The 14281-nt window shown below is 42.8% G+C and overlaps 1 pseudogene; it reads left to right on the top strand.

Annotated features, from left to right (window-relative positions):
* The first annotated feature begins 4137 nt into the window (after positions 1-4137).
* On the top strand, positions 4138-13619 carry LOC146210078 (uncharacterized; annotated as a pseudogene).
* Positions 13620-14281: the final 662 nt, after the last annotated feature.

The following is a 14281-nucleotide window of genomic DNA, read 5'->3' as shown; positions in this document are numbered from 1 at the left end:
AAAAAGGAAAGGAAAGTTACTCCATGCAGTTCAAACAACGTTCAAGCAGGTACAACTACATGGTACAATATTATTTTCAGGTATGCAGCTAATAAGGCCTGCATAAGAGATGTTGCAAACCGTTTTGGGCTCGGCGAGACCACAGTCTTCAGGGTCATACACCGTATGCTAGACTACCTCGAGGAGGTAGCTAAAACAGCCATTGCATTTCCACCTGACCTGGAACAGTTAGCAGCGGACTTTGAGAAAGTAAGACCACTCTCCTTCATCTTGTTTGAATATTGTTTGCACATACAACTTGTACCAGCAGATGCTCATCGTGAAAGGAAAAAAAAACACACTGAATGCTAGTGGAATCAAAAATACCCATTAATAACACAAGGAGAACAACAGGTTACACGTCTGCTAGCTGGAATCAGCTGCAGATAGAAAGACTAGGTTAAAAAATACATAGTGGAATAGCACTTTCTTGACTAAATCTTCAGTATTGAAAATTTAACAGGTTTTCTTTGCAGATGTAAAGTTGCAGTCAAGCATATGCTTATTCTGCAACTGTAATTGAGATTCTCTTGAATATTCAGGTATCATGTAGTAAAAGAAACACTTATAAGTGGTGATATATTCAAAAAGCAGAACGAGGTGCATCCTGTTTTGTAAGACATAATGTAGAAAGACGCGACATTTCAGAAGCTGCTCAGTTCCTTCATCAGGTGTCACTGCAGTCACTGACCATAGACTGTGGATGTGAGAGGGGCAGAAAGGCTCCTAGAAAGCAGTTAGAATTCCCCCATGTGTGCTGAGTATATATATATATATATATATATATATATATATATATATATATATATATATATATATATATATATATATATATATATATATATATATATTGTAATTAAGCGGAGGTGTCACCTGCTCCCAACCTGGAGCTCCGCAGTCGAACCTTGCCAGGCTCTACCATCATGACAGACGCCACGAGTCTGGCGTGCTTTTACCCAGCACCTCCACCAAGTATAATCAAGCGGTTTAGATGGTTCGCATAGCAATATATCTTCCGTAGCAACTACGACGGCCAGCGTTCACAGTGACAGCTCGAGCTTCATCCTCTTTATCGTCTTCGGCGCACGACGTCTCTAATTTCCTTTTCTTTCTCCTTTCCACGAGTCATGCATCTCTCTTAAAATATATATATATATATATTTTAAGAGAAATGCATATATATATATATATATATATATATATATATATATATATATATATATATATATATATATATATATAGCAGACACTGAGGAATGCTAACTACTTTTTCGATACTCCCCTCGGTGACGTTGTGGATGTCTGAACGAGGGCTTCAAAAGGCACGCTGCAGCTCACTCACTGTCATATGCGATGAAGGAATTGAGTATGTTCTCAAAATGTTGTGTCTTTCAAAGCTTATTCTTGGTTGGCTTTGTTTTCTAAGTGCACAACACGGTGAGCCACAAGCAGTAATCTGCTTATATAAATAGGCAGTTTCTCCAAATTGTCATGCAGTTCTTCAAATGGTATAAAAATAGTGCACAAAACAAATGCTCGTGAGTAAGCACAGACATATGTACTGTGAGTAAAAATAAATGTTAATATATGCTGGTTAATGAAGTGAGGACAACAACAGAAATATTGCACTGAACCAACCAGCAATGAATGCAAAAACTTGTACTCTGAATCAAAGATATGTCATGCAGTTCTTCCAATAGTATAAAAATATTGCACAAAACAAATGATCGTGAGTAAGCACAAAAATATGTACTGTGAGTAAAAAATGTAACATTTGCAGGTTAATGAAGTGAGGACAACAAAAGAAATATTGCACTGAGCCAACCATCAATGAATGCAAAAACTTGTACTTTGAATCACAAATATCACTTATTCAAGTTGTTAAATATGTACTAGCTTTAAAAATATGTGTTAAATATATCTTCACAGATTAGTACTTCATAGATTTAGGTGCTTGGAAACTGCTTGGGAACATTAACCCCACAAGTAGACCAAGCAAATCAAACAATAGTTTTCATAAGTGATTAACATTTGAAACCTTGAAGAGGTGCACGTCCATATTTATATGTATTGAATCAAATAGAATTTACGCAATTAAGCTTATCGGTTAGTAAGCAGATGAAGTGAGCTCTGTTTAATACTTTTGTTCTTTAACACAGGTTTCTGGTGTGCCCGGCACCATCGGATGCATTGATGGATCATACATCAACATTCGCTGTCCAGCCAAAAAAAAAATCGTTCCACCTACGTCAACAGGCACAATTCCATCTCACTTACCTTGCAGGCAGTGTGTGATAATAACAAAAAATTTCTAGATGTGCTAACAGGAAACCCAAGTAAGATTCATGACTCCCGAATCTTCAGGAAATCAGGACTTTCAGGAAAGCTTCCTGAGATGTGTGCACAAGGGAACTTTCATGTACTAGGAGATGCTGCCTATCCACTCAGAGATTTTCTCCTTACACCTTTCCGTAACTACGGAAACTTGAGACAGAGGCAGAACCTCTTTAACATGAAGTTTAACAGAACTCGATGATGGCTATTGCCTCCGGAGATTCGTCCTCGCTTGAGTGGCACTATGCGAATGTTCATTGTTCAACATCAGAAAGATCGACATTTGTCCCCAGTGGCGGTGGCATGCAGCTTTCTGCATTCCTGGAGCAGGCTCACGTCACACGATCCACCACCGCTGTATTCTTCAACTGGCTCCACTGATGCTTCAGGATCAGTGCACTTGTTTTCTTTCTCTGCATGTCTCCCTGCTTACGATTTTTGCTCGTACAAGTTGCGCTCCTTTCTCTTGAGAGGCAGGGGTTTCAACAAGTATTTTGGAGTGTCAGGAAAAACGCGCTGAGATGGCATCCTTCGTGAGTTGCGTAACATCCCGTGGAATCTCAATCACCTTTACCTGTCTTAAAACTTCGCTCAATAAAGCAGGTTTTGAAGTGTCGCTCACAAACGTCGACACTAGCTTATTCGTGTTACAGTAATGTGAGGGCAACCCCGATCTGGATCATCCGATATTTATATATACCGATATTTATATCAACGTCCAGGATTTCCTGTCTGCAACTCACAAAATAATGAGGAAGATATTCACCACTTGTGGGTTTGCCCGCCACTGAAGCCGACAATATCGGCACCTGACGGCAGTGGGCCTTTCACCGAGCAACCCATCTTCGTACATTGCTTGCACGCAAGGGCCTTATCATCGTTCTCTCTTGAATTTTATTAGAACACAGCCAGTCTATTTTCTTTCATTTATTACGCCTTTTAATTTTCGTTTTGCATATTCCTTTATGCCCTAGCTGAGACAATAAACAATGTTATTCCCTTTGCAGCCGCCCTTGATGTTGCGCTCCCACTCTTGCCTTTTCCCTGCGTCTTTCGGTGTCCTGAAGAGAGAACATTTCACCTTGCACGAGCGCTACCCGGTCTTGCACCCGGGCAAGAAACACGTGCTATCACGCTTACCCCGTTTTCTGGACGTGACGCGATCACATATCCATAAAAAAGGCACACTTGCACACATGCTGGCTAATTTGCGCGCATTCCGGCTCGCGAGTGAAAAAAAGTGCACGTGGTGCACGAGCCTTGTCACGGCACCAACAGATCAGCGCGGCGCAGATTCGCAGTACGGCACAACCGCCACAGCACCACGTACACAACGCGACCACGCTCCGAATGCGTACAGCGCCCCCTGCGCTTTCATCCGGGAAGCGGCCAACCGGTTCCTTAGGGAACCCCGCTCGGACGGCAGACTAGCAAAAACTTCTAGGGACTCTAGCTCTGTACAACAACTTTTATGGCGATTTCCACTGGTCGCTCCGGGGCAGGCTTTCTTGCTCCGAGATAGCGATTCCGAATTCCGCTGGTCGACCCGGATAGGTTGCGCGTATTCCGCTGGTCGTTTGGAGCAGCCCCGCTCACCGCGGAGAGCTCCAGCTTGATCTGCCGACGAAAGGCGGATCTCACCGGAACTTCATTTAAAATGTCGTCACTTCCGGAGGTTGCAGGATTTTTTTCGGCGGTTTTAAGTGGTTTCAGAAATATTGGCAGGACACACTGGGCATCGCCGTTTTTTTTCACGCGCACAATATGGCGTCGTCTGCAATTGGTTTGGCGCTCGCAGTGTCTGATGAAAGTTCGGAGTCTGAATCCGAGTATTCAGACAGCAGTAGCGACGACGATTTTCATTTGTACAAAGCCTTCTTTCAGCAATATTTTGCAGAGTCACCTACGAAACGCCCGAAAGTTATCGGCTACGTAGAGGATGTGGTACACAAATACTCCGATGAAGAGGTGCGTATTATACGCGTATTCGCGTACGTGGTGAAAAACAAAAACGAAGCTTAAGTTTGTATGCACTTCTTGCTCGTGCAGCAATTCATATGTACTTCTGCACAGTTCCGCAGGAACTTTCGTGTGTCAAGGAGTGTGGCGACCCAACTTATTGCCGGGTTCGAGGCGTACCCCATGTACCCTCGTTCTGACAACGGGGGTTCGGCTTCAAAAACAGCTGAAGAGCATGTTCTGGCTTTCCTGTGGTGAGTGCCTCAGTTACTAGGTAATTCAAGTAGCTTGGCGGTGACCTAGCTGAGCCAACGATCTGTCCGCCGTCTCGAAAAGCCTAAGCCAGGAGTATTAAATTTGCTCTAGTATAATATATGAAAAAAGAAAGAAAGGAAAGCTTTTTCACGCAGTTCAAACAACGTTCGAAGCTGGAGACCAGCGTTGCAATCCTTTCACCCGTCTGGGCATTTATGCGCGGCCACAGGCATAGTTAATCGAACCTTGGTGCATATATGCCATAAAAACTGCACAGCACTGTTCCAACTCTCTAAATTGGGCTATTCGAGCTAGACACTCGTTTTGAAATTGTGAAAATGATATCATGTAATCTCGGAAGTGGGTACAGATTTGGCCGACTATACATGGTACAATATTTGAAGAAAAAAAAAAGAAAGGAAAGTTTTTCCATGCAGTTCAAACAACGTTCGAGCAGGTACAACTACATGGTACAATATTATTTTCAGGTATGCAGCTAATAAGGCCTGCATAAGAGATGTTACAAGCCGTTTTGGGCTCGGCGAGACCACAGTCTTCAGGGTCATAGACCGTATGCTAGACTACCTCGAGGAGGTAGCTAAAACAGCCATTGCATTTCCACCTGACCTGGAACAGTTAGCAGCGGACTTTGAGAAAGTAAGACCACTCTCCTTCATCTTGTTTGAATATTTTTTGCACATACAACTTGTACCAGCAGATGCTCATCGTGAAAGGAAAAAAAACACACACTGAATGCTAGTGGAATCAAAAATACCCATTAATAACACAAGGAGAACAACAGGTTACACGTCTGCTAGTTGGAATCAGCTGCAGATAGAAAGACTAGGTTAAAAAATACATAGTGGAATAGCACTTTCTTGACTAAATCTTCAGTATTGAAAATTTAACAGGTTTTCTTTGCAGATGTAAAGTTGCAGTCAAGCATATGCTTATTCTGCAACTGTAATTGAGATTCTCTTGAATATTCAGGTATCATGTAGTAAAAGAAACACTTATAAGTGGTGATATATTCAAAAAGCAGAACGAGGTGCATCCTGTTTTGTAAGACATAATGTAGAAAGACGCGACGTTTCAGAAGCTACTCAGTTCCTTCATCAGGTGTCACTGCAGTCACTGACCATAGACTGTGGATGTGAGAGGGGCAGAAAGGCTCCTAGAAAGCAGAATTCCCCCATGTGTGCTGAGTATATATATATATATATATATATATATATATATATATATATATATATTGTAATTAAGCGGAGGTGTCACCTGCTCCCAACCTGGAGCTCCGCAGTCGAACCTTGCCAGGCTCTACCATCATGACAGACGCCACGACCCAGTCTGTCGTGCTTTTACCCAGCACCTCCACCAAGTATAATCAAGCGGTTTAGATGGTTCGCATAGCAATATATCTTCCGTAGCAACTACGACGGCCAGCGTTCACAGTGACAGCTCGAGCTTCATCCTCTTTGTCGTCTTCGGCGCACGACGTCTCTAATTTCCTTTTCTTTCTCCTTTCCACGAGTCATGCATCTCTCTTAAAATATATATATATATATATATATATATATATATATATATATTAAGAGAAATGTATATATATATATATATATATATATATAGCAGACACTTAGGAATGCTAACTACTTTTTCGATACTCCCCTCGGTGACGTTGTGGATGTCTGAACGAGGGCTTCAAAAGGCACGCTGCAGCTCACTCACTGTCATATGCGATGAAGGAATTGAGTATGTTCTCAAAATGTTGTGTCTTTCAAAGCTTATTCTTGGTTGGCTTTGCTTTCTAAGCGCACAACACGGTGAACCACAAGCAGTAATCTGCTTAAATAAATAGGCAGTTTCTCCAAATTGTCATGCAGTTCTTCATGTGATATAAAAATATTGCACAAAACAAATGCTCGTGAGTAAGCACAGACATATGTACTGTGAGTAAAAATAAATGTTAATATATGCTGGTTAATGAAGTGAGGACAACAACAGAAATATTGCACTGAACCAACCAGCAATGAATGCAAAAACTTGTACTCTGAATCACAGATATGTCATGCAGTTCTTCCAATAGTATAAAAATATTGTACAAAACAAATGATCGTGAGTAAGCACAAAAATATGTACTGTGAGTAAAAAATGTAACATTTGCAGGTTAATGAAGTGAGGACAACAAAAGAAATATTGCACTGAGCCAATCATCAATAAATGCAAAAACTTGTACTCTGAATCACAGATATGTCATGCAGTTCTTCGAATAGTATAAAAATATTGCACAAAACAAATGATCGTGAGTAAGCACAAAAATATGTACTGTGAGTAAAAAATGTAACATTTGCAGGTTAATGAAGTGAGGACAACAAAAGAAATATTGCACTGAGCCAACCATCAATGAATGCAAAAACTTGTACTTTGAATCACAAATATCACTTATTCAAGTTGTTAAATATGTACTAGCTTTAAAAATATGAGTCAAACATATCTTCACATATTAGTACTTCATAGCCTTAGGTGCTTGGAAACTGCTTGAGAACATTAACCCCACAAGTAGACCAAGCAAATCAAACAATACTTTTCATAAGTGATTAACATTTGAAACCTGGAAGAGGTGCACGTCCATATTTATATGTATTGAATCAAATAGAATTTACGCAATTAAGCTTATCGGTTAGTAAGCAGATGAAGTAAGCTCTGTTTAATACTTTTGTTCTTTAACACAGGTTTCTGGTGTGCCCGGCACCATCGGATGCATTGCTGGATCATACATCAACATTCACTGTGCAGCCAAAAATATTCGTTCCACCTACGTCAACAGGCACAATTCCATCTCACTTACCTTGCAGGCAGTGTGTGATAATAACAAAAAATTTCTAGATGTGCTAACAGGAAACCCAAGTAAGATTCATGACTCCCGAATCTTCAGGAAATCAGGACTTTCAGGAAAGCTTCTTGAGATGTGTGCACAAGGGAACTTTCATGTACTAGGAGATGCTGCCTATCCACTCAGAGATTTTCTCCTTACACCTTTCCGTAACTACGGAAACTTGAGCCAGAGGCAGAACCTCTTTAACATGAAGTTTAACAGAACTCGATGATGGCTATTGCCTCCGGAGATTCGTCCTCGCTTGAGTGGCACTATGCGAATGTTCATTGTTCAACATCAGAAAGATCGACATTTGTCCCCAGTGGCGGTGGCATGCAGCTTTCTGCATTCCTGGTGCAGGCTCACGTCACACGATCCACCACCGCTGTATTCTTCAACTGGCTCCACTGATGCTTCAGGATCAGTGCACTTGTTTTCTTTCTCTGCATGTCTCCCTGCTGACTGTTTTTGCTCGTACAAGTTGCGCTCCTTTCTCTTGAGAGGCAGGGGTTTCAACAAGTATTTTGGAGTGTCAGGAAACAGCGTTGAGATGGCATCCTTCGTGAGTTGCGTAACATCCCGTGGAATCTCAATCACCTTTACCTGTCTTAAAACTTCGCTCAATAAAGCAGGGTTTGAAGTGTCGCTCACAAACGTCGACACTAGCTTATTCGTGTTACAGTAATGTGAGGGCAACCCCGATCTGGATCATCCGATATTTATATATACCGATATTTATATCAACGTCCAGGATTTCCTGTCTGCAACTCACAAAATAATCAGGAAGATATTCACCACTTGTGGGTTTGCCCGCCACTGAAGCCGACAATATCGGCACCTGACGGCAGTGGGCCTTTCACCGAGCAACCCATCTTCGTACATTGCTTGCACGCAAGGGCCTTATCATCGTTCTCTCTTGAATTTTATTAGAACACAGCCAGTCTATTTTCTTTCATTTATTACGCCTTTTAATTTTCGTTTTGCATATTCCTTTATGCCCTAGCTGAGACAATAAACAATGTTATTCCCTTTGCAGCCGCCCTTGATGTTGCGCTCCCACTCTTGCCTTTTCCCTGCGTCTTTCGGTGTCCTGAAGAGAGAACATTTCACCTTGCACGAGCGCTACCCGGTCTTGCACCCGGGCAAGAAACACGTGCTATCACGCTTACCCCGTTTTCTGGACGTGACGCGATCACATATCCATAAAAAAGGCACACTTGCACACATGCTAGCTAATTTGCGCGCATTCCGGCTCGCGAGTGAAAAAAAGTGCACGTGGTGCACGAGCCTTGTCACGGCACCAACGGATCAGCGCGGCGCAGATTCGCAATACGGCACAACCGCCACAGCACCACGTACACAACGCGACCACGCTCCGAATGCGTACAGCGCCCCCTGCGCTTTCATCCGGGAAGCGGCCAACCGGTTCCTTAGGGAACCCCGCTCGGACGGCAGACTAGCAAAAACTTCTAGGGACTCTAGCTCTGTACAACAACTTTTATGGCGATTTCCACTGGTCGCTCCGGGGCAGGCTTTCTTGCTCCGAGATAGCGATTCCGAATTCCGCTGGTCGACCCGGATAGGTTGCGCGTATTCCGCTGGTCGTTTGGAGCAGCCCCGCTCACCGCGGAGAGCTCCAGCTTGATCTGCCGACGAAAGGCGGATCTCACCGGAACTTCATTTATAATGTCGTCACTTCCGGAGGTTGCAGGATTTTTTTTTTTTTTTGGCGGTTTTAACTGGTTTCAGAAATATTGACAGGACACACTGGGCATCGCCGTTTTTTTTTCGCGCACAATATGGCGTCGTCTGCAATTGGTTTGGCGCTCGCAGTGTCTGATGAAAGTTCGGAGTCTGAATCCGAGTATTCAGACAGCAGTAGCGACGACGATTTTCATTTGTACAAAGCCTTCTTTCAGCAATATTTTGCAGAGTCACCTACGAAATGCCCGAAAGTTATCGGCTACGTAGAGGATGTGGTACACAAATACTCCGATGAAGAGGTGCGTATTATACGCGTATTCGCGTACGTGGAGAAAAACAAAAACGAAGCTTAAGTTTGTATGCACTTCTTGCTCGTGCAGCAATTCATATGTACTTCTGCACAGTTCCGCAGGAACTTTCATGTGTCAAGGAGTGTGGCGACCCAACTTATTGCCGGGTTCGAGGCGTCCCCCGTGTACCCTCGTTCTGACAACGGGGGTTCGGCTTCAAAAACAGCTGAAGAGCATGTTCTGGCTTTCCTGTGGTGAGTGCCTCAGTTACTAGGTAATTCAAGTAGCTTGGCGGTGACCTAGCTGAGCCAACGATCTGTCCGCCGTCTCGAAAAGCCTAAGCCAGGAGTATTAAATTTGCTCTAGTATAATATATGAAAAAAGAAAGAAAGGAAAGCTTTTTCACGCAGTTCAAACAACGTTCGAAGCAGCAGACCAGCGTTGCAATCCTTTCACCCGTCTGGGCATTTATGCGCGGCCACAGGCATAGTTAATCGAAGCTTGGTGCATATATGCCATAAAAACTGCACAGCACTGTTCCAACTCTCTAAATTGTGTTATTAGAGCTAGACACTCGTTTTGAAATTGTGAAAATCATATCATGTAACCTTGGAAGTGGGTACAGATTTGGCCGACTATACATGGTACAATATTTGAAGAAAAAAAAAGGAAAGGAAAGTTACTCCATGCAGTTCAAACAACGTTCAAGCAGGTACAACTACATGGTACAATATTATTTTCAGGTATGCAGCTAATAAGGCCTGCATAAGAGATGTTGCAAACCGTTTTGGGCTCGGCGAGACCACAGTCTTCAGGGTCATACACCGTATGCTAGACTACCTCGAGGAGGTAGCTAAAACAGCCATTGCATTTCCACCTGACCTGGAACAGTTAGCAGCGGACTTTGAGAAAGTAAGACCACTCTCCTTCATCTTGTTTGAATATTGTTTGCACATACAACTTGTACCAGCAGATGCTCATCGTGAAAGGAAAAAAAAAACACACTGAATGCTAGTGGAATCAAAAATACCCATTAATAACACAAGGAGAACAACAGGTTACACGTCTGCTAGCTGGAATCAGCTGCAGATAGAAAGACTAGGTTAAAAAATACATAGTGGAATAGCACTTTCTTGACTAAATCTTCAGTATTGAAAATTTAACAGGTTTTCTTTGCAGATGTAAAGTTGCAGTCAAGCATATGCTTATTCTGCAACTGTAATTGAGATTCTCTTGAATATTCAGGTATCATGTAGTAAAAGAAACACTTATAAGTGGTGATATATTCAAAAAGCAGAACGAGGTGCATCCTGTTTTGTAAGACATAATGTAGAAAGACGCGACATTTCAGAAGCTGCTCAGTTCCTTCATCAGGTGTCACTGCAGTCACTGACCATAGACTGTGGATGTGAGAGGGGCAGAAAGGCTCCTAGAAAGCAGTTAGAATTCCCCCATGTGTGCTGAGTATATATATATATATATATATATATATATATATATATATATATATATATATATATTGTAATTAAGCGGAGGTGTCACCTGCTCCCAACCTGGAGCTCCGCAGTCGAACCTTGCCAGGCTCTACCATCATGACAGACGCCACGAGTCTGGCGTGCTTTTACCCAGCACCTCCACCAAGTATAATCAAGCGGTTTAGATGGTTCGCATAGAAATATATCTTCCGTAGCAACTACGACGGCCAGCGTTCACAGTGACAGCTCGAGCTTCATCCTCTTTATCGTCTTCGGCGCACGACGTCTCTAATTTCCTTTTCTTTCTCCTTTCCACGAGTCATGCATCTCTCTTAAAATATATATATATATATTTTAAGAGAAATGCATATATATATATATATATATATATATATATATATATATATAGCAGACACTGAGGAATGCTAACTACTTTTTCGATACTCCCCTCGGTGACGTTGTGGATGTCTGAACGAGGGCTTCAAAAGGCACGCTGCAGCTCACTCACTGTCATATGCGATGAAGGAATTGAGTATGTTCTCAAAATGTTGTGTCTTTCAAAGCTTATTCTTGGTTGGCTTTGTTTTCTAAGTGCACAACACGGTGAGCCACAAGCAGTAATCTGCTTATATAAATAGGCAGTTTCTCCAAATTGTCATGCAGTTCTTCAAATGGTATAAAAATAGTGCACAAAACAAATGCTCGTGAGTAAGCACAGACATATGTACTGTGAGTAAAAATAAATGTTAATATATGCTGGTTAATGAAGTGAGGACAACAACAGAAATATTGCACTGAACCAACCAGCAATGAATGCAAAAACTTGTACTCTGAATCACAGATATGTCATGCAGTTCTTCCAATAGTATAAAAATATTGCACAAAACAAATGATCGTGAGTAAGCACAAAAATATGTACTGTGAGTAAAAAATGTAACATTTGCAGGTTAATGAAGTGAGGACAACAAAAGAAATATTGCACTGAGCCAACCATCAATGAATGCAAAAACTTGTACTTTGAATCACAAATATCACTTATTCAAGTTGTTAAATATGTACTAGCTTTAAAAATATGTGTTAAATATATCTTCACAGATTAGTACTTCATAGATTTAGGTGCTTGGAAACTGCTTGGGAACATTAACCCCACAAGTAGACCAAGCAAATCAAACAATAGTTTTCATAAGTGATTAACATTTGAAACCTTGAAGAGGTGCACGTCCATATTTATATGTATTGAATCAAATAGAATTTACGCAATTAAGCTTATCGGTTAGTAAGCAGATGAAGTGAGCTCTGTTTAATACTTTTGTTCTTTAACACAGGTTTCTGGTGTGCCCGGCACCATCGGATGCATTGATGGATCATACATCAACATTCGCTGTCCAGCCAAAAAAAAAATCGTTCCACCTACGTCAACAGGCACAATTCCATCTCACTTACCTTGCAGGCAGTGTGTGATAATAACAAAAAATTTCTAGATGTGCTAACAGGAAACCCAAGTAAGATTCATGACTCCCGAATCTTCAGGAAATCAGGACTTTCAGGAAAGCTTCCTGAGATGTGTGCACAAGGGAACTTTCATGTACTAGGAGATGCTGCCTATCCACTCAGAGATTTTCTCCTTACACCTTTCCGTAACTACGGAAACTTGAGACAGAGGCAGAACCTCTTTAACATGAAGTTTAACAGAACTCGATGATGGCTATTGCCTCCGGAGATTCGTCCTCGCTTGAGTGGCACTATGCGAATGTTCATTGTTCAACATCAGAAAGATCGACATTTGTCCCCAGTGGCGGTGGCATGCAGCTTTCTGCATTCCTGGAGCAGGCTCACGTCACACGATCCACCACCGCTGTATTCTTCAACTGGCTCCACTGATGCTTCAGGATCAGTGCACTTGTTTTCTTTCTCTGCATGTCTCCCTGCTTACGATTTTTGCTCGTACAAGTTGCGCTCCTTTCTCTTGAGAGGCAGGGGTTTCAACAAGTATTTTGGAGTGTCAGGAAAAACGCGCTGAGATGGCATCCTTCGTGAGTTGCGTAACATCCCGTGGAATCTCAATCACCTTTACCTGTCTTAAAACTTCGCTCAATAAAGCAGGGTTTGAAGTGTCGCTCACAAACGTCGACACTAGCTTATTCGTGTTACAGTAATGTGAGGGCAACCCCGATCTGGATCATCCGATATTTATATATACCGATATTTATATCAACGTCCAGGATTTCCTGTCTGCAACTCACAAAATAATGAGGAAGATATTCACCACTTGTGGGTTTGCCCGCCACTGAAGCCGACAATATCGGCACCTGACGGCAGTGGGCCTTTCACCGAGCAACCCATCTTCGTACATTGCTTGCACGCAAGGGCCTTATCATCGTTCTCTCTTGAATTTTATTAGAACACAGCCAGTCTATTTTCTTTCATTTATTACGCCTTTTAATTTTCGTTTTGCATATTCCTTTATGCCCTAGCTGAGACAATAAACAATGTTATTCCCTTTGCAGCCGCCCTTGATGTTGCGCTCCCACTCTTGCCTTTTCCCTGCGTCTTTCGGTGTCCTGAAGAGAGAACATTTCACCTTGCACGAGCGCTACCCGGTCTTGCACCCGGGCAAGAAACACGTGCTATCACGCTTACCCCGTTTTCTGGACGTGACGCGATCACATATCCATAAAAAAGGCACACTTGCACACATGCTGGCTAATTTGCGCGCATTCCGGCTCGCGAGTGAAAAAAAGTGCACGTGGTGCACGAGCCTTGTCACGGCACCAACGGATCAGCGCGGCGCAGATTCGCAGTACGGCACAACCGCCACAGCACCACGTACACAACGCGACCACGCTCCGAATGCGTACAGCGCCCCCTGCGCTTTCATCCGGGAAGCGGCCAACCGGTTCCATAGGGAACCCCGCTCGGACGGCAGACTAGCAAAAACTTCTAGGGACTCTAGCTCTGTACAACAACTTTTATGGCGATTTCCACTGGTCGCTCCGGGGCAGGCTTTCTTGCTCCGAGATAGCGATTCCGAATTCCGCTGGTCGACCCGGATAGGTTGCGCGTATTCCGCTGGTCGTTTGGAGCAGCCCCGCTCACCGCGGAGAGCTCCAGCTTGATCTGCCGACGAAAGGCGGATCTCACCGGAACTTCATTTAAAATGTCGTCACTTCCGGAGGTTGCAGGATTTTTTTCGGCGGTTTTAAGTGGTTTCAGAAATATTGGCAGGACACACTGGGCATCGCCGTTTTTTTTCACGCGCACAATATGGCGTCGTCTGCAATTGGTTTGGCGCTCGCAGTGTCTGATGAAAGTTCGGAGTCTGAATCCGAGTATTCAGACAGCAGTAGCGA

This window comes from Amblyomma maculatum, chromosome 1 (assembly GCF_055883805.1).
Source record: "Amblyomma maculatum isolate TAMU_Amacu chromosome 1, ASM5588380v1, whole genome shotgun sequence".
In the NCBI taxonomy this organism is placed as follows: domain Eukaryota; kingdom Metazoa; phylum Arthropoda; class Arachnida; order Ixodida; family Ixodidae; genus Amblyomma; species Amblyomma maculatum.
Note: the sequence above shows the minus strand (reverse complement) of the source record. Positions and strands in the feature narration are given on the sequence as shown.